We start from the raw sequence: 27758 nt of genomic DNA, 5'->3' as shown, positions 1-27758 counted from the left end.
AAATTAAAATGACTAAAAACTGAACCTAAGTAATATTTTAAGAGAACAATTTTCAAAATTGGGGGATATTTACCTCTTTTCATTTATTTTGCTGGACACACTGATTGCAGCATCCAGAGATGGAGGCATGTAAAAATGTTTGCAGTTTCTTTCCTAGAAAGAGAATGGAACTAGGTATATGCAGAATTGGATATATGAGCAGCTTGCTTTAACCTAGTCAAGAACTTTCTATGAATTCTTTATTTTGAAGAATATTAGGAATACAGGAAATCTTCAAGTCTTTCTTAGAACCTATATAAATGGTGTATCAGGCTCTGAAGAGGATCTGGTCTAATAGGATCAGAATCTGATCTACCTATATCTCTGTTGTTGGGTGCTAATCTTTCTATAATATCAGAGAAAACAAAAGAAGAAAAATAGGGGCCAGATGGGCAGCAGATTTCCCTTCCTTCCCTAGGGCACAAAGGAGAAGTCCATGATCAGGAAATCTTGAGCAATCTGTATAGTCTCTGGGTCTAAGAAGAGATCCCCTTGCTCACTCCTTACCTCCTGATACCTCTTCCAGCTCCTACCCTTTAAATGCCACAGAAGCAACCTTATAATAACCTTCTCCTGACAAGAAGTACAAGAGGACATGTGGGTGAATAGGAAGAAGCATATTGTTATGTTCTTCCAAGTTTCCAGCCAAAAGAACCTTTTTCATCAGGCAAGTATAAGGGAAAGCTAAGACAGAGAGTTTCCATCATTTTCTTCACTGTTCATAATCTAAATCTGACAGTAGCCTCCAGTAGACTGCCAGACAGAATAAAATTAAATATCTAACAGCTGAATGGTCAACAGAAAAACTATGGGCAACATTAATGCTATTTATCAGAATAATTATGCTACCATTCACATTTCTCCTATTTAAGCTGAAATGTAAAGGGAATGTAATACAGAGATACAGAAGCAGATAAACAGAGAGCCTTAATTACAGTCACTCCAAATACAATTCTATTTCTTTTATTTAAGTTTAATTGTATTTCTATCTTTTATTTTAAGTAGAATCTCATGCATTCATTTTTTATCACAATAAATAGCCAACATATAATGGCATTTATCAAGTGCTCACTAAAACAAAGAAGTTGTATCAGGGCTGACACAAATGATTGACCTGATTAGAGAAATGTATATAACAACTAGTTTCACAATAAAGATTATAGATAAAGTAAGTTCTTTTGTAATTCCTCTAACGAACTCTATATAGACCTTCCAATTGATCTGAATGAATAATGAGTTACACAGCTACAGCACCAAAAAATTGCTTTAATCCTTTATCTCTCAAAGTATAGCTACTTCCTTCCTGGCAGAGTTCAGATCTTGAGATTCTTATTCCATCAAATTTTATTCACAAACTGTCTTTTCATGGTATCATTCCTTGTGTAAGAAACTGAATTTTTGCAACTGAAATTTACAGCAGGGAAACAGAGCATACAATTGTCTTTCCACAGCAAGATTGTCCCAATAATTCCTACACTATGTAAATTTCAGTTAAAGCTGCCAACCATAGACTATATCTAAGTTTAACATTCAAGACCTCACTACACCTCTCTATAAAGTGTAAACACAGATTGGCATACAACCGGTATTTCTGAAGTGTCTAGATTCTCCTCTTTCATACAGTTAAACTATCTATTGCACACTTTAAGTTCCATATATAGACACCAAGCACTGAAGGAAACAGGAAACATTATGTTAACATAACTATAGCATTGATGAATAAAAAAACATAACCTTGAGGCTAAGCTGCCAAATAAGTAGTGAATTAATTTCTGTAAAGTACTCCAATATTACAAAGGTGTGTTGAAAGGTGTCTGCTCATGTTTCAAATTAAACGCACTGCTGGTCAGCATTAGCACCTCAGCTTTGAACACCAGCCATTTGCCTATAACACTTCAGGGGCTAGGAAAAACGGATTTGCCGTTCACACTGGAATAATTAGAACATGTCAGGAAGAATTAATTTCCTCATTTTTCAAAAGGATACACAGAAATTACCATGTTATTATATGACAGGGTCCCTTGGAGAATTATATTAAATTTAATTTCTAGCGCAGCCCACACAACAAATTAAAGTCATAAATAAGATGGAAAGAAGCGGGACGCAGAGCATATGTTTATGGCAATGAGTGAAGCCAAGGGACCAGAAACAACTATCTTCATTTCATTTTATTTAAATCAGCCAGACACTGTGTATCTGAATGACAGCACTTGTTAATGGTGCTGAGATTATAGGCTCCTTAATTTTAGAAAACAGAAGCAGTCAGTCAGTGTCTAAAATAGTACATTTCCTACAATGCAAAAATTAGTATAAATTTACTTCCCTTTCAAGTCCATTTCTTTTTGCCCTGCAGCAAGTTTAACAAAGATAAACTTATTTTTAATAATATTGTTTCTCTATTTGTCTTCACTTAGGGCAATTTTCTTGGATGAAAAAAAAATGTAAGAAGTAAAACAGAAGAGTTACCAGGATAAATGAAATCTGCAAACACAGTGTCTGTCCAGAATACAAGTTTCCTGCTCCATCCTGAAAATACATCTACCCATTCAGAGCTGAGAGACAAATTTCTCTAATGGAAAATTTGTTTTTCATATTAAATGAAAAATTACTTTTTCATACTGCCTATCAAATTGGAGTGAAACTACTAAGGGTATGGTTCAGCCACCCTAAAAGCACTGGACTTTTTAACTATTCATGAAGCCCAAATGTGTGTAGAACAGAAGAGATTCTACAGCCCACTAATACTACAGCCACCACTCATGTCACATCCAGAGACTTCCTGCTGCCCTCTCTTCCTGCTTAAGAATCTCTCCTCAGGTACCACCTCTTTTCCTTCCACCTCAGTTAGACATGTGCACTCAGTAAAGGATTCTTGCTTATGACCATACCATCTACTCTGAAATCAGCCCAAGCACAGCATAGAAACATTAATAAAACTAATAAATGTATTATAAAATATTAATGCCATTATTGATGCCCCCCTTCTCAGTGCACATATATGTACACTTTTATTTGCTATTTAAGTTATGCATAAAATAACCAGACTAGAAGCAAGTATATATGACTCTTAATTTTTCCCTATATGCTACAAAAAATACTCAAGGTGTCCTGTAGATATTGATGCTCTTGCATTGAGAGGTCAGCACCCGCTCCAACATTGAAGGCTAGCATCAAGTTACACCTCCCTGGAGTAATCCAAATGCTTCAAATACCAATTAGCACAACAATTTATATTATTTACAATTCAGAATTTCTTAAGAATGCATAATCATGTTGTTTTTTAACATAAAATATCCTCAATGTATGGCAAATATTAAAAAAGTGTAAAGGGTGATATTTAGAAAACTATCTAAAATAAATAAAGCAAAAGCAATAAAAAAGTTGCCACAAAAGAGAGCATTAACAAACTTACATAACTTTTTCCTCCTTCCAGCATAGGTTTAATCTCCTCATAGTCCCCTACAAATTCTAAATCATAAATGTTAAGATTTACAGCTCCAGAAAAACGCTGATATTTTATCATCCTTAACAACTGAAGACATTCTTAAGGTGAAAAAGGAGTTTGTACACTTTAAGAAATGACTGTCGTGAAACTGAGCACTCCCTTGGGTGCAACAAACTTTAAATAATCTGTGAATCAATTAACTGGCGACTCTCTTCATAACACAGATTTCACACTCCCAGGTCACTGCATTATCAGTCTGATACAAATCATAACATTTTGGAGAAAAGTTCATAATTGAAATCATTAATTAATTTAACAGGACTTTTAGTTAGGCATTGCATTAAACAGCTGTAAAGGAGCAGAGATTAATTAGTTGTTTCTCTGACAATTTTCACTGCTGCTATTACTTGGTGGAAAACTTTTCAACTTGTAAAGCACATCATGCTCTCTATAATCTGGTGGTGACCTATCCAAGCAATTTCAAGCTGAAGAAATTAAAATTTCTCTAAAATGAAGTCTGGAGCCTCTGAGGTGTTTCTCTGGAAGAAAAAAAAATTAAATAACAAATATTGTAAAGCCTGACCTTACGCTTATGTGAAAATGAAACCTGCCTCTGGAATAAAGCCTTAAAAATATATATCACAAGTAACACAGAAATGAAGAAACCAAAGTTATGCCCAGCTAACATTTCCCTGAAGCTATTAAAATGACATGCATTCACATATTTTACATTTTAATCTTTTTCTCTTAAATATATAAATAAAAATTATTAGCCATAAATAAGTTGTATTTATGTGTATTTCTAGTGCCTTTACTTCTTAGAACTTGGAATCATTTGACTGACCCACAAGTTGCTCTAGCAAATTATTGGCTAGCAAAGTATAAGAAAATTCAAAAAGCAACTCAAAAAGGACCATTTAAAGGAAAAAATGATTAGCAATTTTTGCAATACATCATTCCAAAGTCCTTTCATATCACATGACAGTCTGCACAACTTCATCATTTTAACAGTTTAACATCTCATCTACTGTAAGAAAGGCACTAAAAGGTATGTGTCAGGAGATTATAATAAAACAGGTAATTCCCTAGAAAAATACACATCTTATCAAAATTAATTAGTTGAAATTAAATATCTTCCAGGTTCATATCAGGAAATAATCAATTGTACCATCAAAATCTCAATAATTTTTTTCAGCCCAATCCGTTCCTCCATTCCCTCTGCACCACATGCAGCAATCATACTGAACTTTTTAGAATTCCTAAAACATAATAGTCCCTTCTATTGTCTGGTGCTTTTACAAATACCATATCCCCATCTTAGACTATTTTATCTCCATGTCCTCTCCAGATAATTCCCTATAAAAAGCAGCTCAATGGTTTTTTGAAAAGACCAACAAAACTGATAAACCGCTGGGAAGACTAATAAAGAAGAAAAGAGAGAAGAATCAAATAGATGCAATAAAAAATGATAAAAGGGATATCACCACCGACCCCACAGAAATACAAACTACCATCAGAGAATACTATAAACACCTCTACGCAAATGAACTAGAAAACTTAGAAGAAATGGATAAATTCCTGGACACATACACTCTCCCAAGACTAAACCAGGAAGAAGTTGAATCCCTGAATAGACCCATAACAAGCTCTGAAATTGAGGCAATAATTAATAGCCTACCAACCACAAAAAAGTCCAGGACCAGACAGATTCACAGCCGAATTCTACCAGAGGTTCAAGGACGAGCTGGTACCATTCCTTCTGAAATTATTCCAATCAATAGAAAAAAAAGGAATCCTCCCTAACGCATTTCATGAGGCCAACATCATCCTGATATCAAAGCCTGGCAGAGACACAACAAAAAAAGAGAATTTTAGACCAATATCCCTGATGAACATTGATGCAAAAATCCTCAATAAAATACTGGCACACTGAACCCAGCAGCACATCGAAAAGCTTATCCACCATGATTAAGTGGGCTTCATCCTTGGGATGCAAGGCTGGTTCAACATACACAAATCAATAAATGTAATCCAGCATATAAACAGAACCAAAGACAAAAACCACATGATTATCTCAATAGATGCAGAAAAGGCTTTTGACAAAATTCAACAGCCCTTCATGATAAAAACTCTCAATAAATTCTGTATTGATGGAACATATCTGAAAATAATAAGAGCTATTTATGACAAACCCACAGCCAATATCATGCTGAATGGGCAAAAACTGGAAGCATTCCCTTTGAAAACTGGCACAAGACAGGGATGACCTCTCTCACCATTCCTATTCAACATAGTGTTGGAAGTTCTGACTAGGGCAATCAGGCAAGAAAAAGAAAGGATATTCAATTACGAAAAGAGAAAGTCAAATTGTCCCTCTTTGCAGATGACATGATTGTCTATTTAGAAAACCCCATTGTCTCAACCCAAAATCTCCTTAAGCTGATAAGCAACTTCAGCAAAGTCTCAGGATACAAAATCAATGTGCAAAAGTCACTAGCATTCTTATACACCAATAACAGACAAACAGCCAAATCATGAGTGAACTCCCATTCACAATTGCTTCAAAGAGAATAAAATACCTAGGAATCCAACTTACAAGGGATGTGAAGGACGTCTTCAAGAACTACAAACCACTGCTCAACGAAATAAAAGAGGACACAAACAAATGGAAGAACATTCCATGCTCATGGATAGGAAGAATCAATATCATGAAAATGGCCATACTGCCCAAGGTAATTTATAGATTCAATGCCATCCCCATTAAGTTACCAATGACTTTCTTCACAGAATTGGAAAAAACGGCTTTAAAGTTCATATGGAACCAAAAAAGAGCCCGCATTGCCAAGACAATCCTAAGCCAAAAGAGTAAAGCTGGAGGCATCACCCTACCTGACTTCAAACTATATTACAATGCTACAGTAACCAAAACAGCATGGTACTGGTACCAAAACAGAGATATAGACCAATGGAACAGAACAGAGCCCTGAAAAATAATACCACACATCTACAACCATCTGATCTTTGACAAACCTGACAAAAACAAGAAATGGGGAAAGGATTCTCTATTTAATAAATGGTGCTGGGAAAACTGGCGGGCCATAAGTAGAAAGCTGAAACTGGATCCCTTCATTACACCTTATACAAAAATTAATTCAAAATGGATTAGACACTTAAATGTTACACCTAAAACCATAAAAACCCTACAAGAAAACCTAGGCAATACCATTCAGGATATAAGCATGGGCAAGGACTTCATGTCTAAAACACCAAAAGCAATGGCAACAAAAGCCAAAATTGACAAATGGGATCTAATTAAACGAAAGAGCTTCTGCACAGCAAAAGAAACTACCATCAGAGTCAACAGGCAATCTACAGAATGGGAGAAAATGTTTGCAATCTACTCATCTCACAAAGGGCTAATATCCAGACCTACAAAGAACTCAAACAAATTTACAAGAAAAAAAAAATCCCATCAAAAAGTGGGCAAAGGATATGAACAGACACTTCTCAGAAGAAGACATTTATGCAGCCAACAGATACATGAAAGAAATGCTCATCATCTCTAGCCATCAGAGAAATGCAAATCAAAACCACAATGAGATACCATCTCACACCAGTTAGAATGGTGAGCATTAAAAAGTCAGGAAACAACAGGTGCTAGAGAGGATGTGGAGAAATAGGAACACTTTTACACTGTTGGTGGGACTGTAAACTAGTTCAACCATTGTGGAAGACAGTGTTGTGATTCCTCAAGGATCTAGAACTAGAAATACCATTTGACCCAGCCATCCCATTACTGGGTATATACCCAACGGATTATAAATCATGCTGCTATAAAGACACGTGCACCTGTTTGTTTATTGTGGCACTATTCACAATAGCAAAGACTTGGAACCAGCCCAAATGTCCATCAGTGACAGACTGGATTAAGAAAATGTGGCACATACACACCATGGAATACTATGCAGCCACAAGAAAGGATGAGTTCATATCCTTTGTAGGGACATGGATGCAGCTGGAAAGCATCATTCTCAGCAAACTGTCGCAAGAACAGAAAACCAAACACCGCATGTTCTCACTCATAGGTGGGAATTGAACAATGAGATCACTTGGACACAGGAAGGGGAACATCACACACCGGGGCCTGTTGTGGGGTGGGGGAAGAGAGGAGGGATAGCATTAGAAGATATACCTAATGTAAATGACGAGTTAATGGGTGCAGCACACCAACATGCCACATGCATACATATGTTACAAACCTGCACATTGTGCACATGTACCCGAGAACTTAAAGTATAATAAAAAAGAAAAAAAAAAAGGTAGCTCAAGTGTTAACCTACTCAACGAAGCTTCCCCCCAATTCTTCCCAACAAATTACAAATTTCTACATATACTTTTTCATTCTCATATCAATTCTAAGACTAATGTGTTATGATTTCTCCTTTACTTGTCTCTACATTAGTTTTAAGTTACTTAAAACTGGCTTTCATATGCTATTCACATTTACATCTCAAACATGTCTACATGGAACATTTCAGGCCCTCCATAAATGTCTGTGGATTGAAAGAATGAATGAATGAACATGTACATATTTATCTCTGCATTTCAATTTAATAATATTTATTTAGCACCTGTTGTAAACCAACCACAGTGCTAGGACCCTGACAAAATCTCCATAAATTGTTTTTAAGTTAAAAAAAGCAAGTCTCTATTTTTTCTTTTTTAAAAAATTCTTTAAAAAATTTTTTTATTCTAACTTTTATTTTAGGTTCTGGGGTACATGTGCAGGTTTGCCACATGAGTAAATTGCATGTTGCTGGGGTTTGATGTATGAATGATCTTGCCACCCTGATAGTGAGCATAGTACCCAATATGTAGTGTCTATATTTTTAAAAACATTTGCCCTGGGCCGGGCACAGTGTCTCATGCCTGTAATCCCAACACTTTGGAAGGCCGAGGCGGGCAGATTATGAGGTCAAGAGATTGAGATCATCCTGGCCAACATGATGGAACCCCGTCTCTACGAAAAACACAAAAATTAGCTGGGCATGGTAGTGGGCACCTGTAGTCCCAGTTACTCAGGAGGCTGAGGCAGGAGAACTGCTTGAACGCGGGAGGTGGAGGTTGCATGAGCCGAGATCCCGCCACTGCACTCCAGCCTGGCAACAGAGCAAGACTCTGTCTAAAAACAAAAAATGTGCCCTGACCTTTTTTTTAAGTATTTTGTATTTTGTTTAAAAATTATTATTTATTACCTAATGAAATTTGGAATGAGAAAGCAAGAAGCAAAAACTGTTTTTAAAAAAGGTAAGCTGCTTTACTATATCATTTTTTCTGTCAAAATCCCTTTGCCATCAAAAGATCCATTTGCTAGAAATCAAATTACACAAATGTGTTAAAAACGGTTTATGTCTGTGGTTCTGCCAACACTTCCTTACCTACATTGGCAGAAGAATGAATCTTTGTCTTTTCTGAGATAGCATGGTATAAAGTAATAGTAAATACTGTATTATTTTCTCCCTTGTGTCCATTATTTCCCATAATTCACTGTGGAGGTAAGGCAAATGGTAATGGCTCATGTCTTATCTTTCACATTTGCTCACTTATATCTTTACCTCTTACTTGTTTCTCACTAATTTAGCCCACTATAATGGCAAGGATAAGTTGGCATCTTCTTAAAGTGTTAACCTTTACATAAGAATCTGTGGCAATTTTGTTCACAGAATTCTGATAAGAATTAAATGAGATAACATATGTATGTATGTCAACACATGTTAATCCCCGTCCCTCCCTCTTACCCTGAAAACACATAAACTCAGAAAATGTGTCCTAAAGCAAGTTGTTATTATAGAATCATTCTGACATAGTGTGCACAATTGGCTTCCACTCTGCAGATATTTGATGAAACTATTTAATAAGAGGTTAAAGAGAGAAGTAAAATGTGTATCTTTGTTAGAAATAGTTGAATGGATTAAAAACTTTAATAGTGAAATTAAGAGTGACGAAGAGTGAGGATGAGGTCTGCCTAAATGGATTACAGATTGCTGGAAATGTGCTCACCACTTTCGCTCAGCCAATTACTTGTGACCAAAAAGATCATGGTTAGATTTAAAGCTCAAAGTCACGTAACAAAACAAAGTTAACTTCCACATAGAAATCATACTCAACTTTTTCTGTACTTGCCCCATCATAAAAATTACTTTGTCACCTTAATAACTAGTGAACCTAAGGTGCTATAGGGAAGTAATACCTTGATAGCATTATATGATTCTAAGACCCAGAAGAATCCTGAATCAAGAATAGAATACATTTCTAAAAATGCATGGGCTTGCATTCTACATAGAGATTCACATTAAGATACATAAACATGGTAACACTAGAGTAACAATAGACATATTACTATAGACCCAATAAGTCAGGAAACTGTCATTTACATAAACCACCAACTCTGCAAATTATTTCCCAACAAATAGTAATTACTGTTCTCCTTCACCTCCAGTCTCATCTGAATACACTAATGCTTTATTTCTTGTTCTGCAACTCACTCTACCCACCAACACACTTTAAATTGCCCCATGATTTGCATATTTGTCCAACATGGTTGTAGCCATGATTCTGTGGGCAATTTTATATCCTTATTCATAAACCAAATCTGTGTACCCACAGAACTATTGGGGAACATCTCAATATATCTCATTTACCTATTACTGATCATGTTCTTACTGCACTGTATCATCACTGAAAGAGCTCCTTACCTTCCTCTGGTCCTCAAAGCATATTTTTGTGCAATATCTTTAATCCAAGTTCATCCTATTCCACCTTGTGTGAGCACCCTTGAGGAGGCTGGTTTTACAATCCTGACCCTGAGTTCAGTGAAGCTTAGATCTAGTACACTTGCCTGTTTTCAATTCTCTTCTGGGGTAGCATTACATAGCTATTACATATTGAACAAATCTATCTCCTTGTATAAGAGTATGCCCATCAATTTTGATGGGTGCAGCACACCAACATGGTACAAGTATACATATGTAACAAACCTGCACGTTATGCACATGTACCCTAGAACTTAAAGTATAATAAAAAATAAAATAAAATAAAATAAAATAAAATAAAATAAAATAAAAAAAAGAGTATGCCCACAAAGGTTTATTTAGAGTTAATGTGGAAGAAGTACCTGGATTAATGCCAAATTTTAGTTTGGAATCTTTGGTTTTTCTCTAATGGTCATACAATACCTACAGACAAATCATATTCCTGAGAAGGTAACAAAGTAGAGGGCAACATTTCAACATTTTCCAGAAATAGGACAATAGATTCTTTCCTGAAAGTGTGTGTTTGGGATATGGGATGCAAAAGGGCAGAACAGGTGTTATTTTTCTAGATTATCTTTTTAATGAGCCAAAACAAGGTCCACTAGCACCTACCTTACCTAGAAGATTCAAGAATCATCTTTCTAATAAAAGAATGAAGATTATAATGGAGATTATTATAAGGGTTGCATGTAAGAATGCAAAATGAAGAAGGGGCAAAAGAGATGACAAGATGGAGGAGAGAAGGAAAAGAGAGGAAAGAAAGGAGAGGAGAGAAAGAGGGAAAAAGAGACAGAAAGAAGGAAAAAGAGAGAAAGAAACGCCTACTATTAAATTTAGAAATGTGGCAGGGTTTGGAAAGAGGGAAAAAAAGAGATCATAAAAGCCAACTGCACCCATTACTTTCTTTTCAAAATATTTTCTATTTTACAGAAAGGGACTGGAAAAATGAGGTAAGCGAATTACCTTCACAAATACTCATTCTTATTTTATTTAATTAGCTTCATGGATCTGATAGCCCCACACCTTGGTTAGGAATTTTAGTGGTCATATTTCTGCAGAGTCAAAGTAATCCCAAACAATTTCTCCAATGTATTACACACATAAACAAGTTTTTCTTCAAAACCAGGCATGATGGTCATTTTTTCCTCCATTTTCTCTTCAATGAACATAGTTATTATAGAAAATGAAAGGAAAATTCCACTCTTCATTCATGTTTGAGTTCCTCTGACTTGCTAAAACATACTGGTCTGTAGCATAAGATGTAATTCCATATTTATCTATTTCTTTTTTACTTAAAAAGAAGACATATACAAGATTTAATTATTTAAGATTTTAAAAGAATAGTAAGTTTTTCTATCCAACATTCTGGAGGGTCTGTTTTTCCTTCTTTCTTTATTCTTTCTTTCTCTCTTTCTCTCTTTCTTTTTTACTTTCCTTCTTCTTTCCTTTTTTTCCTTCCTTCCTCCCTCCCTCCTCCTTTCCTTTCTTCCATCCTTTCTTCCTCCCTCTCTCCCACCCTCCCTTCCTCCCTTCCTTCCCTTCTTTTTCTTTTCTTCCTTGCAGTGAAAAAATTATTTTATCAAGAAATTTCAACTTTATTAAAAATATGCAACAATCATCATTAAAAGTCTGTTTTTACTTGCTTTGCAATACAACTCTTCACAAAAAAATTAAAATTACTCTAAAAAATTAAGTATTTTTTAAGCTAAAATTCAGAAGTTATTAGGATTTAGGAAAAGAGCACAGTCATGGAATAAACCAACCCTGAATGTGAATTCTGGCTCTATCATTTACTGTGCTATTATCAGAAAAGTGTATGCTACCAATCTGAGCCTCAATTATAAAAATGGGTACAGTAATAGTTTTTACCTTACAAGGTAATTATATGGATTAAGTGAGAAAATTCTTTTTCTCTCTCCTTCTATTTCTCTCTCTCTCTCTCTCTCTCTCTCTCTCTCTCTCTCTCTGTCTCTCCCTCTGTCTCTCTCGGTTGTATTCACTTCAGTATATATAGAGAGAGAAACAGAAACAGAAAGAGAAAGAGAAAGAGAGAGAGAGAGACAGACCTGGCACAATTAATCACTTAATACATGCTGTTATTAACAGATTATACACTACAAGTAGAGTACAAAATGTATCTTCCTAATGATTTTATCCAAACAAGCAATAAAATTAATGTCCTGTGGAGAAGACAGTTCTTTGAAAACAATGGTAGACCAAATAATATGAAGAACAAAAAAGGGGGAAAAATTTGCTTACTTTAATGCAATAGTTTTCAAACTATGGGTTGAATGAGTGACAAAATGAATTTTTGGAGTCAATCAGCATGAGTACTGTACAAGACAGTGATAGTGTACAAGAAGAAGGTGCATATAAGTGGTTCTATTCACTTCAGTCTTACATCCACCACATCAGTCTGGCGGTCAGCTGTCAGCCAAAGAGAGGGCAGGAACAGAGCTAATCAAGTTGTGTTAAGTAACCCAGTCATTGCACAGAAATCTGTACAGTTCTTGTTCCCTGGCAGTACAGCTGGCAAGAGCACAGATGTAATTTGAGGGGTTTTCTATAGGATACTTATGAGTTTGATTTCACTGTTGGCTTCTTGCCAATGCAACCTATACACTGGATAACTCTGTTTATGAGGAAGCCAGCTATGTGCTTAGAGGACAAAGAATCAGATTTTTCACTTGGTTGGTGGGCATGAAGTCAGCTGAGTTTTCAGTTTGCTAAATGTTTCTGCATATTTTTTCAAATGCTCCAGGTTAATCAAAATACATGATTTGTATTGCCAAGTACCTTTCCCCTACACTTTGAGCTCATGTGTTTCCTTGGGAAACTGAATTCTTCCTATTTTACTCATAATTCATCAAACTACTTTCTTTAAAATGATAAATCTTTGGAACCTTTTCAATATCACTCCCCTCATTTTTTTCCCCATTACTTTCCTTTTATTCAGCTTTCCCTCTTGGCAATAAAAAAAGTGCAATTTTCAAGATTTGAAGTGAAAGAAGTGAATATGATTCAAAATACTGAGTTTCAAAATAATGTGACCAAATAACTTTTCCATCATCTACTTACATTTTCATATGACTTTCTTCTGATACTCTTAACAGATATAATGTAATTAAACAGGAATTACAATTCTTCATTTGGGTGAATTGTCCTATATTTAAGAATATTTAATTTGGGGTCAACCTCAGCTACTTCCTATGGGGATATATCACCCTATCTCATATAAGACCTATTAAATAATACATTACAGGCCAAGTACAGTGGCTTATGCCTGTAATCCCTGCATTTTGGGAGGCCAAGGCAGGAGGATTACTTGAGCCCAGGGGTTCAAGACCAGTCTGATCAACATAGTAAGATCCTGTCTTTACAGAAAACAATTGTAAAATTAGCTGTGAACAGTGATGCACACCTATAAGGCTGTATATTAAGGCTGAGGCTTAAGAAACCGTTGAGCCTAGGAGTTCAAAGCTGCAGTGCAAGCTGTGATTACATCACTGCACTTCAGCCCAGGTGACAGAATGAAACGCTGTCCCTAGATAATGATAATAATAATAATATATTTCAAAAAAATTCTGGTATTAGAAACTTACCTACTCTCACCTGTGCTACCATTTAAAAACCAAGAGTCCAAATTGTGGGGCATAGGGTGGCAGAGTAAGTAGAAGACACACAATGGAAATACTTGGAATATACTGTGAGGCATGGTGAACAAGCAGAAGTATTGGGTTTCTCCAACCTTTGGCTAAGCAGTGTAAGAAATCATAAAATGTCCCTTCTTTTTTTTTTTTTTTTGAGACGGAGTCTCGCTCTGTCGCCGAAGCTGGAGTGCAGTGGCGCCATCTTGGCTCACTGCAAGCTCCGCCTCCCGGGTTCACACCATTCTCCTGCCTCAGCCTCCTGAGTAGCTGGGACTACAGGCGCCCGCTACCACGCCCGGCTAATTTTTTGTGTTTTTAGCGGAGACGGGGTTTCACCGTGTTAGCCAGGACAGTCTAGATCTCCCGACCTTGTGATCTGCCCTCCTCGGCCTCCCAAAGTGTTGGGATTACAGGCATAAGCCACCGCGCCCGGCCGCCCCTTCTTTATTTTTAAAATATATAAACCTCCAATTGGGTGCCTGCCATGTGTAAGCAGACATACATCTCCACAACACGGCCATGAGGATCATCACATCCTTCCTCTTTCAGCCAGGATACCCAGTTACTTTCTTTCTATAGCTAGGGATATCAGTAAGTCCTCCTTACCTCCCAAATTCCATCTCAATAGGTTTTTTGATTTCCACTGTTAGAATGCATTGTGAACTGGTAGAATGGAGGTAGAAAAAGTCAAATCGCACTACCAAAAATTCATCAGAATAATGCTACGAAAGTTAGATTTCAAAATGAGATTTCAAAGTCACTTGACAGACAGTAGCTAAATACTATAGCACTATAAATAATATTATTCAGCCACATTATGTAGTCAATGGGTTTCAGTAGGTTACCCAAGGAACCAAATCACCATCTATAACCTGTTTTCTATGAGACTATCTATTCCAGACAGCTAACTTCTAACTTTCAGAATCTTACCCATTAGTAAGTTGGAAACTGCCTACAAATAGACTCCTGTGCAAACTTCAGAGAAATCTTTTTGTGATACAAAAAAATACTAAAAATCCAGGTAATTGACTATCAGTTCTTAAGTAAGTCTCCTTTAAAAAAGGAGAAGCACAATTTTTTTAAAAGTAGCAAGAATTCAACATAAAAATTATAAATTACTCCATCATTTACCATATATGAAGTCTGAGATTTTCAAATACAGAACTTGGAAGCATGCATTAACAAATGATTATTAGTGGCTATCGCACATTGTTGATATGTTGACAATAAAGAGTGAAAATCATATTGCCAATACTATGTATTGTGGATAATGGGGAAAATATAGACAGCTTCTTAATCTATCACAATATTCTTCTTAATATAAGTGATTTGGATGCTGCCTTTAAAAACTACACAGATCAAACTTTCTAACCTGGGCACTAGAAAAGTTAATATAACTACAAGTCGGTCCATTCTCATGCAGATTCCAGAGAAATAACTCAATGCACATTTAACTATCTGCACAACTCAATGCTTTGTTTTCATATATGACAAAAACTAAATGGATCCATAAAAATGTCACCTGAGCAGAGTTTTGAACATCTATCGTAAGAACTTGTCATAAAGTCACCAAATATATTATATTGATATGATACTTAAATGATCTAATAAATGCCCATTTCAGTTAGCTAAGAAAAACCAGATTGCTATAGAAAGGCATAAATGTTCACCAATAAAGCCAGGATCCACAGCAAAGATGCATGGAAAAAAATTATGAAGGTGTTTGTAGAAAAGAACACATGGACTTTTCAGGAAAAATTAGAACAAAATTTTACTTGTTTAATGATTCGGGGGGCACCGGGTGCAGTGGCTCATACCTGTAATCCTAGCCCTTTGGGAGGCTAAGGCAGGTGGATTGCTTGAGCCTAGCAGTTGACCATGGTGGGCAAAATAGCGAAACGCTGTCTCTACAAAAATTACGAAAACTAGCCAGGCATGTGGCACATGCCTGTAGTCCCAGCTGCTTGGGAGGCTGAGGCAGGAGGATCATTTGAGCCAGGGATGCAGAGGATGCAGCCAAGATCACACCATTGTACTCCAACCTGGGCAACAGAGCAAGATCCTGTCTCAAAAAAAAAATAATAATTTTGAGGGGAGGACTTTCTCCAAGGTAGCATAGATTATAACTGAATATATAATTGCTCTCCCATTTTTAATATACATGATCAAGACTCATAATATGAAGTCAGAGTGTTGCCTGTAACTAACTGCACCCTGACATTCTCATTCATCTAATGAGCCTGAAGTCCCACAGCAACTGAAGACTGGATGTCTACTCAGGACTTCCAAAAGTCTTCCCCCAGAGCACATGCTAGTGAACACCACATAGTATTATCCAGCCACATTATGGAGTAACGTGTACATGTTACTTACTCGTTCTTCAGCCACTCCCTTTGCCATTAGTAATCTCTTTCTTTACCAACATGCTGTCCTTCAGCCATATAAGTTGTGCATTAAAATAAAAGCCCTCCTAACCATCCTGCCAGTGCAGCTGGGGATGGAAGGCCCACTCATTCAGCTGTACCTGCTGAAGCAGTCCATTATTCTGGGTATTGTGCATCCTAATCAACTGTGAAGTATCCATTAAAAAAGTATGTTTAAGGTCAGGGGCGCTGGCTCATGCCTCCCAACACTTTGGGAGGCCAATGAGAAAGGACTGCTTGAGCCCAGGAGTTCGGCCCAGCCCTGGCAACACAGTGAAACCCCATTTCAACAAAAAAAAAATTAAAAATTATCCAATATGGTGGCACACGCCTGGAGTCTCAGCTACTTGAGCCATGGTCATGCCACTGCACTCCAGTTTGGGTGACAGAGCAAGACCTTATCTCAAAAAAAAAAAAAAAAGAAGAAGAAGAAGAAGAAGCACGTTTAAGTGATACAGCCTTGTTTGTGATAAGGCAAAGTATGTGTGTGTTTAGTACAGTTGGATAAAGTTGTAGAGGTATATATCTGCATAAATACATGTAAGTGCTGCATGGAACTGAATTTATCATTTTCCTCTTGAAGTATGTCACAGAACAAAAAGCTACAGTTAATATGTGGTATTTTACCAAATAAATCAATGCCTTTGTGTGAAGAGACTTAATAGGACAACAGGGCAGCCTCTCACATATGAGTTGGGCTTAGCGGAGGCAGCCTTTGTTCTTTCTTTGCACTCACATCAAGAAATTAGAAAATAAACATATTTGGAAAAATTATTTTAGGTTTTCCAAGGAAAGGTGAGTTAAGGAAGCTTGAGGATTCATATTCAAAAAAAATGATAGCAAGCCTTCATATTAGACTATATGAATTTGTTCACAAAGATTATACAAGAATGAGAAGAATATTCTTATCAGGAAAGTTAAGTTCAAACGAAATGTTTTTTAAGTTTTATTTTGAGGAAGTCTCCACTGTTTAAAGTTTTCTTCAGTAGTTCTAAAAAAAAAATCTGCAGGCTTTAAGTGATAAAGGGTAAATGGCATTTCATTTCAATGTGCTGCTATGGCCTGTATGAGTTGAACTGTACAAATGAGATTTCCTGGGACTTTGTTTTCCCTTAGAAAAGAAAAGAGGAAAAAAATTTTACATAGTCATGAGGCACAGGGCAAAAAATGGACATATAAATAACTGTTAGCTCAGTGTAAAGAATCCCTGAAGAAAGGGAAGAAGCCCAGGAGATGTGCACATCAAATAAAAATGGAGAATACAGCTATATTTCAACTCAAACCAATATTCCCTTTTCAGGAATCATCCCCTCTGGCTCACTGCTGACAATCCATAGACAATGAATGAGTGAGATGAGTTCATGAGTAGGATGAACAGGGATGCTCCACAGCAGGTAAATAAATTTGTTTCCACTGAGATAATTATTCTTACTGTGTGTCACTGCTCTCATGGCATAAACAGGACAGGTGATGACATCCTATAACACATAATTTTTATTCCCATACTCCTGACATCGAGATGTATAATCATTCAGCTCTCACGACTTTTTTTCCTCTGAAGCTATGAGTGGGTTTTTGTTACTATTGTTGTTGCTATTTTTACCTTTTTCTAAAATACCATCATCAACTGTTAACAAACTAGGGGGGAAATGGGACTGTTATTATTTTAGGCTACGTAGTCCCATATAAAGGCTATACATGTTGTTATGTGAGACAGGTGAATATCACTAACTTACTTGGATTTTTTTAAGGTTAAGACTTGCATCTTATAATCCCTGTGTAGTACCTATATCCTCAAATCTATGCCCTCTCCCAAAACTCACCTCCTTTCAGTTCTAACCTAGACAGGAAACAAGGAATCACAGCCTTTGTACCAACAAATAATTTTTCCAACTATAATTAATTAGTACCTTATTCCAAAAGCATATGAATACTTACAAGATGGTTAATCCTCATTAAAAACTAAGATTACATGACATAATTACATGTAAATAAGAAAAATGAATTAAACTCTTACCCTTTCCTATGTCGGGCACCAGTTGTGAACCTTATATACAATTAGAGTTACATTGCTAAGCTAAAAATATTGGTAAAGATCTAAAAATGACAAACAGTGCCTTTTAAATTAATGTCTTATTAGTTGAGTGAAGTACACTGACAAAGAATAATTTATGCTTATTCAAACTGCACTCGACATCTTCAGGTGTTTCCAAATGAGCTCACAGAAGAGTGATTAAATGCATCTGATAACAAGCCACACATTGCTGAAATTACTTACCGCCTCATTTTATGATTAATTAAACATGTAGATTAAAGTTGCAAAAGAATTTAGATTAATGAGCAAGTTAAGTCTTGCTGATATAAGTGTATTGGGAATTGGATGCTCTGTGGAACTTTATAAACATGCATTTTATAATGAATAAGACAAGGCTACATGCAGAATCGTGGCCACTAGGGCCTTTTGACGATGCAGTCTTTTTTAACATGGTTTGACAGCTTTCAAATAACATTCTTCTATAGTCTTTAAACTTTGTGCTTTGCTGTAAAACACAAGACTACATAACTCATGTACCAGGAGTACGATTATTTTTTAGCTCTCCAAGGTAATGACCCCCTGTAGCAGCAGCTGTTCAGAAAAAAATTACAAGCTCAATTGTTATTTTAATCAGAGATAGTTTAGTAGTTAAAAGCAGTTATGCAACTTGTAAAATTATATGACACCTCATCAGTAGCTTCTCTTGAACACTCCTTCTTCCAAAAGTAAAATCATCCCAAAAAAGTCCATAACTTTCCAGAGGACTTATTAGCAAAGCAGGGTGCTCAGTCATTCATAAAATATTCAAACCACATTTATTATTGTGGTTTCTGTACTAGGAAAGGTAATGTTTAAATTTATGATGACTCTTAAAAGCTCTAACAGTGTGTCAAAATATCTGCTAGGGTTTGCTGAGTATCTGATTTTTTTCTTTTAAGATCAGCTTTACCTAATCCAAGCAGCTTAGACTGTGTCAAAAGGCAAGTTGGACTTTACGATTTTCCAGGGCAAGAGAAATGTACATCGCTAACAGAGATGTAGTGCATTCTCCTTGGGAAGGAAAACAGAAGTGGAAAGAAATTGAGCCAAAGTAACCACACTAGCTTATGGTTGAAGATCTATTCCATTGTAGCACAATGCCATTTATTACTACCATAGCATAAGGAAGACACACCTACAACTTATTTTGATTGATCCAATCTGCTATTTAAAACATACTTACAATTCTTTTCTACTTATTTATAGACCTTATGCATGATATATTGGCAAGACAGATTTTTATACTACTAAAAATTTTTTCCTTTTAATTCTGATCTCTTAGACTCTAAAGACTTAGCAAGAAAACTATAGAAATTTTTACTTACGGGCCAAAAGGAGATGCTTCGTGACACAGGTGGCAAATTACCATCATTAACCCCACATATTTATCATGTGGACATAATTTCCCATTTGAAGATTTATGTTAATAAAAACATAATATTTAAATGTAAGTCTCTGACTACTGAAATTTATTAAAAATTTAGATCAGCTTTATAAAGAGCCAAAACAAAATTGTCTCAATTTGATTTCTTTACTTCCTTTCAGTTTTATTGTCTGTGTTTTTCACCAAGTAATGTAAACCACAGTTTATCACCACAAAAAATTATTTTAAATATTTTGAATGTATAAACCTAACCCCTTGTAGTTCAACTTGAATATAATAATTAGGATTTGTAAGTAGAAATATGAATTTGAATACTTCAAGGACTTTTACTTTATACAAATACTTTTTCTTTATATAAAATTACTTTTTCTTTATATAATAGTTTAAATTCTTCATTTCTACTCTTTAACGTAGAAAATCTGACAGCAAAGTGGTGATATCAACCTGAAAGGGGCTGGGTTAGAGAAAGCTTAAGAATAACTCCTTTGCAATCATAAAATGTTTTTGGTATGTATCAGAAAGACAAAGATTATTCAGACATCTCAACAAATCAAATTTTAAGGAGCAGGATCTTTCCACTCCAGCCATTGCCATATTATTTTTAGACACCCCCAAATTATGAGGTGTGTCCTGGAGCTATTAATAATTTAATAGGAATTGTGTCATTACATTGGCATTTGAATACAAGAAGATACATTTATTTCCCCCATGAAAGTAAGTTTTATAAAATAACTTTAGGTCCTAAGTACTGAATATACTTAACTATTATATGTATGTATTACTATTAATGTTTTTTCTAATAAATTATTTATACAGTTTACCTGCATAGATTACATAAATTACTGGTATTTAAAGATAAAAGTTGTATGTTTGCCTGAAATGCCAAAATAGGTACGTCACCTGAAATTTTTAATGAATGGGCAATTAAAAATACCCCAAATCAGCCATAATGTGATATAAGAATTCTTAAATCTTATTTTCACTAAATCAAGATGTCAATTTATTGTAAAACAAATTTTATTTCATAACACATAGTCCAGTGGGTTATGAACCTTGTATGTCTTAGGGGAGATTAACACTTTTTTCTATCTCATCTATAGGTTGAAAAAAAGTATTAAAATTCTCACCAGAGACTAAACTGAGATAACCAAATTCATTTTAGTGATGGGTTTAGTCCGTTTTAGTGATTGGGCCAAGGTTTGTCAAGGTGAACTACAAATGCATTAATATCCACAGTGCTGCCAAATGCTGAATTATCAACACTGTCACCTCCTCGGTTTTAATTCATTCTCTTTAGAGGAGTCTTGTGAGATTCATCAAAACATAGTTTTGCAACATGTTTACCAGCATCCTGGAGGCAACATGTCTTCAGCTGAAAATAAGATGACTCTCAACCAAAGAAACCACCACTGAGGCCAGACTAAGGTTTATAAATGCAAAGAACCAGTCTGTAGTGAAGAGAGCAGATGAAGTCAGGTGATACCTCATGCCAGATCCTTGCCAAGTCACTTGAGATACCAGGCAGATGACTTAAGGTGGCTGTTCATTTGGCAGGATCAACAGCATTATGTACAAAATCTATTAGTTATATATGCCAATGCACGTATCTGAGGACCAAAAAGGGTGCTGAAAAATGGCTCCAAAATGACAATGGTTTATCGATTTATTCTATTGACTGTGCAAATTCCTTAGTTCTCTTAACCAAATATAGTTAGTTAACTGAAGGAGTCCTGAATTTTTCCTGCAGTGAAGAAATAAAAGATTTCCTTGTTTTCTACATTAGTTATGCTAGAACCACCTTTGAAGTTCCCATATATCCAAATTAGTTTTGTGGGTAAGTGCACATTAAAAGTAGTCTTTTATAAACTGATTGGGAACTTCGAGTATAATTATTTTTGAAAATCAAAGGTTTTTAAACTTTACTCTGTACCTTATATTCTATCTTGATGGGAAAGTGAAATCAAAACTGATTTTATTCACAGAATAAATAAATGAATACAAAAGGGTTCAAGACTTGGGAAAACTTAGGATTTCTGATACTCTGTTTTTTAATCTTTCATTCAATAGATATGCTGCCTATAAATAGAAGCATTCCTGAAAAATATTGAATTGTGGTATCAAAATAGTTTAATTTGTGCATAAAATGTAATCAATAATCCTAATACATTTAAACACAAGTTAAACCTAGAATATGTGAGAAACTTAGGTGTATAAATGATGTAGGCCTCCTTAGTACTTGATCATAAAAATGCAATGCAATCCTAATTTGCCATGGAAATAGGAAATAAATGTGAACATTAGTTACGCTCATGTATATTATACTTGGGCTCTTACACAAAGTGATAAGGAATAACAAAGTCCTTCTTGAAGCATTTTCCTTTCCTCATCAGAAGATAAAGAATGTCTAAAACAAAAGAAACTAATAGTTAATGGGCCCACTATCACCAAATATAGAAAAAATTTTCTCCATCCATCATATAATCTTCTCAACAACCACACTCATTTAACAGATGAAGGAATTGTGACTAGGCCCAAGTAATTTGATCAGAGTCACATCAAGTGAAGCCCTAGTGTATTCAACTCCAAGGTCTATTTGTTCTTGCTGCCATACTATGCTCACTTAAAGCCTACACTGTGTTTGCATTTATGCTATTTTCTATTATCTAGAATTCTTTTCTGCTTCTTAGTTTATCCATCCCCACCACTTTCTTCCAAGGTCCACCTACTCCAAAAAGTATGTTGAGTTTTAGCACTTTGTTTAAAAGCCCTTACAGCAATGGATGAAGTTACACTGACTCACACAATTGCATTTTGTAATGTTATCAATGTTACCATGTATATTACATTATTGTGCTGAAGGTATCACAAAACTGTTTCACTAACATATCACAACGTATCTCTCTCACTAAACTCTCAGCTTCACAGGAACTTGACGACGACGATGACGATGATGATGATGATGATGATGATGATAATGATAATGACAATTGGTATATATACTACCCACCTCAACCAACCACCTTTTGCTCTCATGTTGCTCTCTGGGGCCCCAAAATCTTACTTTCATCTCTCCTTTCATTTACTCAAATGTTCTCAGATTTCCAAACCACCTCTCTTTCCTTCCCAATCAAAAATTCTATTTCTGAAGATTGCATAAAAGGTGTAAGACACTCAGTTTTTCTTTTATGTAACAAATAAGCACTTACTATATGTTGGAAACTAGGGATAGGTAGACAAGGCAGATATTTCTCTAAGAGCTTACAATCTGCCACAAGACATAGAAAAATATTTGTAACATAGATTTGTAAACGTTGCAATAAAAGTATGCTAGCCCATAAGTATATTCACCTACCATGTACCCACAAAAATTAAAAATTTTTTTTAAAAGTATGCAAAAAAAGTAATATGGGTACAAAGAATAAAGAATAAGCAATCACTTGGGAAATAAGTAGCTCAGGAAGGCTTCATATGAGACTTGGTAAGATAAAGCTTTACTGATGAACAGGAAGCAGGAAGAGAAACAGCAATAGTAACCATCTTTTATCGAATACTTTCTATGTGTGAAGCACTCTTACTTAAAATGCACACTTTATATATATTATATAACATTCCTCACATTTGTGAAAACTTCTGCCTCTGGCCAAGATGGACTAACAGCGACCAGATTTATCCTGCTGGTTTAAACTACTAAAAAACTGGGCAAAATATATGAAAACAGGAAGCAGCAAAAAAAATGGTGATTCCTGAGAAAGGTAAAACAAATGAAGTCATCCCTACAGTTGTCCCAGCTTACTGCATAGAGAGAGAAACTACTGACTGCTATGTACAGAGGTGAACTCTAATAATTTCAGTGAGTTAAGAAGATGGAACTTGGAGTCTAGAGGGGCCAAAGTGTCTACAGTTTGTAGGGTAGAGCAATGGCGAAAAGAGACCTGCATATAGAGTTTCAGAGATATGCAGAGTCTCACAAAAACTTAACCAAGTATTGATTAGTACATGTATATGAAGAAACTAACCAAGGTTAGGGAAAAGTACACTTAAAAGGAACAGAAGGAACAAACCTCAGAGCTCATTCAAGGCCAGGAATAGGTCATCTTCCCATTATCAAAAGTGTAAAGCTTCATAATACAAGCAACATTGATCAGAATATTAGAATAGTATTGCATCAGTAGTAAAGAGAATGATCCCTACACTAAAGGCCATCCTGGTTCCAAACAACAGAGCTTAAAAGCAAGCATTGAAAGCATGACAGAGTATAAAAGCAAGAATGAAACTATTTCCACTTTAACTGCTTACCAGAAAAAAAGTTCAAAAATGTTCATAGAAATACAAAAATATTGAGCACTTAAAATAGTAAAATTTACAGTCTCTGGTATCCAATAAAAATTTACCAGTCATACCAAGAAGCCACACAAACAAAATACAACTCATGAAGAAAAATCAATCAATTGAAACTGATCCAGAAATGACATAGATGATAAAACTAGTGGACAATGATATTAAAACAGCTATTATACTTGTATTTCATTTGTTCATGGAGCTAAAAGAAAGACTAAATATATTAAGCAAAGAAACAGAATATATTTTTAAAGATTCAAATTGAATTTATAAAGATGAAAACATTATCTCAGATGAAGAGTTCACTAGGTAGAATTAAAAGCAGATTAGACACTGCGGGACAAAGATAAGTGAACTTGAAGACTTATAAATAGAAACAATCTAGAACAAAACAAAGTGTGGGGTGAAAAAGATGAAAAAAATGAACAGAAAATCAGGTAGTTGCAGTGAGTTGTAGGACAACTTCAAGTTGCATAATATACATGTATAATATGGAGGGACGTGAACAAAAATTTTTAAGAAATAATGGCTGAAAATTTTCCAGATATAATGAAAATCATAAACCCAGAGATCCAAGCATCTCAAATAACCTCAATCTCAAGAAACATTAAGAAAACTACACCAAAGCACATGATCATCGAATTGCCTAAAACCAATGATAAAGGGGGGGGGGGGGGAAGCAGCCAGAGGAAAATGGCATATTACATACAAAGGAACATATATAAGAATTACAGTGGACTGATTTTTGAAAGTAATGCAAACTAAAAGACTATGAATCAATCAATATATTTAAAATATTGGACAACCAAAAAGCCCATCTGAAATTACTATACCTACTGGAATAAAATTTTTTCAGAAATATAAAATGAGTTTCCCAAGGACAAATGACTAGGTTTTGTTATCAGTAACCTTTTGCTCCTCTTTTTCATATACATATATTTTATCTCCACTCACAAACTGATTATAAACTCCTGAGGACTAATTCTTCCTTTTCTATTTTGAATCCCACCTCATGTCCAGAAGATCTCTGAGTTCATATTCTTATAGAGTGAATGAACGAGTGAGTGTTAGTGTTAGTATGAATGATAAGGTAATATGAATGACAAGGACCCCCAACAGGGTCACTTTGACTTTATTCTGGTTTTGTTTTTTTAGTCTATTTTTAAATTTTTATTTCAATAAGTCTTTTCTCACTTATGAATATGTTTTCCTGCACTATTCCCTCATCTTGAAAAGGACAAGTAGAAGAGAGCCTGCATCTTAAGCATAATATTTGCTGCAACTATATCTTCTGTGGACAAGGACAGAATGTGGCAATATAACCAGGGAGTCATAGTCATCACTTTATCTGAGAGAGTTTTAAAAGTAACCAAACTCCATGTGCACCTGTTCTATTCTTCACAGATGCCATGCACTAATCCCTATGTGAGAGCCACCTGATGAAAATGCCATAATCTCAAGTATCTTCACTTTTCTCAGATTCATGGTAGCTAAGTTTCACCTTATGTCTCTGAAATCAACAAGGCCCTGCCTATGCACTTTAGGTCCTAGTCTTAATATCTTTTGTATTTATGTTATGTCTCTAAATCCTCAAGGCAATTATATCTTTAAGGATATCCTCATTCCTTTAAAAATGTATCTTTTGCCCAGTCTTCCATGGGAAGAAAAAAAAATGTTAATTTTCAATGAAGATCTAATTAATGAGATGGAAATGGACTTGCACATTGACAAGAGATATTTAGTACAATTATTTCCCTCTGACTTTTCAAAAATTCAATACTGTGATGAACAAGAAGAAAGCAATAAGAGTCATTTTGATTCCTTTCCCTTATGCTTCCCATAACATATAGTCTTACCAGTCTTATTCATCACTTGTTTAAATCTTTTACCTTTTACCTGAAATTCTGCAGTAGTCCTCACAAGCTGCTTCTGTAGCTTGTCTTTTTTCTACCCTCTAATTGACTCTACTAACTATTCACTCAATTAATTTTTCAAAAGTGAAGCTCTTGGCATACTATTGGACTATTTCGTTGCGATGGTCCCCTATGATCTACCAAATGCCTTAGCTTAGCCTTACGGATCATGATGATATGATCATACTAAATTTTCTAGCCTATACATACCTATACCTCAATCCACCTGAACTTATTGTTTCCTATCCCATACTATGTGCTTCCATTCGTCTGCCCCATATACCCCACACTTGTGCTAGTCCCCTCACTAGCAGAATGTTCCTTTCTTCATCTCCTATTCCACTGACAAAATTCCACCCAACTTTTAAAGAATATCAAAAAGTCATTTCTTAATGTACTCCCTCTTAAAGAGATATATCTTAAATTTTTTGAAACTCCTAGAGTAGTATTTTTAACTCTATTAAGGCATTTAACATATTCTGCATAGGAAATTCCATCTCCTCTCCTCTATGTATCTCCTCTGCAATAATAAAGGCAATTTAATTAACATTTTCCTTCTTTGAGCCATGCATTGGTTCACTTAGACACTAGGGACACACAAAAAAAGGAATAAGAGAGTTTAATAATTACATCTGGACTCTAAGGTTCTTGAGGGCAGGGACTTTGTATAATACATTTGCATTTGTTTCCAATGCAGCATCTAATGCTGTGCTTTGAAAAAAGTCAGTAATTAGTATATACTCGTGGAGCTGAATTAGTTTCTAATAGGTACAAAGCATTATTCTTGGAAGAAAACATTTGCTACCAAAAAAAGATTTGTCTTAACTGGGAAAACAGACAACCACATCTTTAAATAGCTTTCAGAGATCAAGATGGAAATTAGATTAACCACTGGTTATACTATCCAGAATGAAGATCCTAATGGGGTCAGAACACTTCTCACTATGCTATTAACTTCCAAGCAGGCCAGACTGCTTCAAACAATAAATTACCATATGCCTGAAGCTTCAATATTGCAATTTGGTCCAGGCAAAAATAGTTATTCCTTCACATCTGTTTCTGGTACTGTCTTGGGAGTTTATATAGAACAGTTTAAGTTGACTTCAAGATTTAAATAAGTATCTAGTCAATATATCTGGGAGATAGCCACTTCCTGTTTGACCTAATCACATCCACAAAGTGTTTACTCTCATCATGCTTACGTTTCCTCCTCTCCTGGAAAGCAAAATGGAAAGGCACAGTAAAGTTTTTTAAAGATGGCATAAGGAATAAAAAGACATGAAAATGGTCAAAAGCATTATGCAAAAACAAAACAATTCCCCTCAATTATATTTATTAATAACATGAAAAAAATTAAGCAGCACAACTGGGGTCACTGCTAAAAGACCACACTAAGCCCCAGTGCCTGGCACCTGCCAGGCTAAGAGTTCCTTTGGTTGAGCCCACCTCCTCCCACAGTGACACACCTCTCCTCCAGGAAAAACCTCAGCAGGGAAGGCAACAATCACTCTGTCCATTATTGAAAGTCAACTTAGCAGCCCAAGGACCTAAATTAAGGGTCAGTTGCAGAGAATGAGGGAGAGAAGTGCACACTCTTTGAGTAGGAGAAACAGAAACCTGAAATCCAGGCTCTGACATCTGTATTTCTAGAGAGAACTACCACCAAAAGATGGTTGCAAT

The sequence above is a fragment of the Piliocolobus tephrosceles genome, chromosome 13 (genome assembly GCF_002776525.5).
Source record: "Piliocolobus tephrosceles isolate RC106 chromosome 13, ASM277652v3, whole genome shotgun sequence".
Lineage (NCBI taxonomy): Eukaryota > Metazoa > Chordata > Mammalia > Primates > Cercopithecidae > Piliocolobus > Piliocolobus tephrosceles.
The sequence above is the reverse complement of the archived record's forward strand: the minus strand, read 5'-3'. Positions refer to the sequence as shown.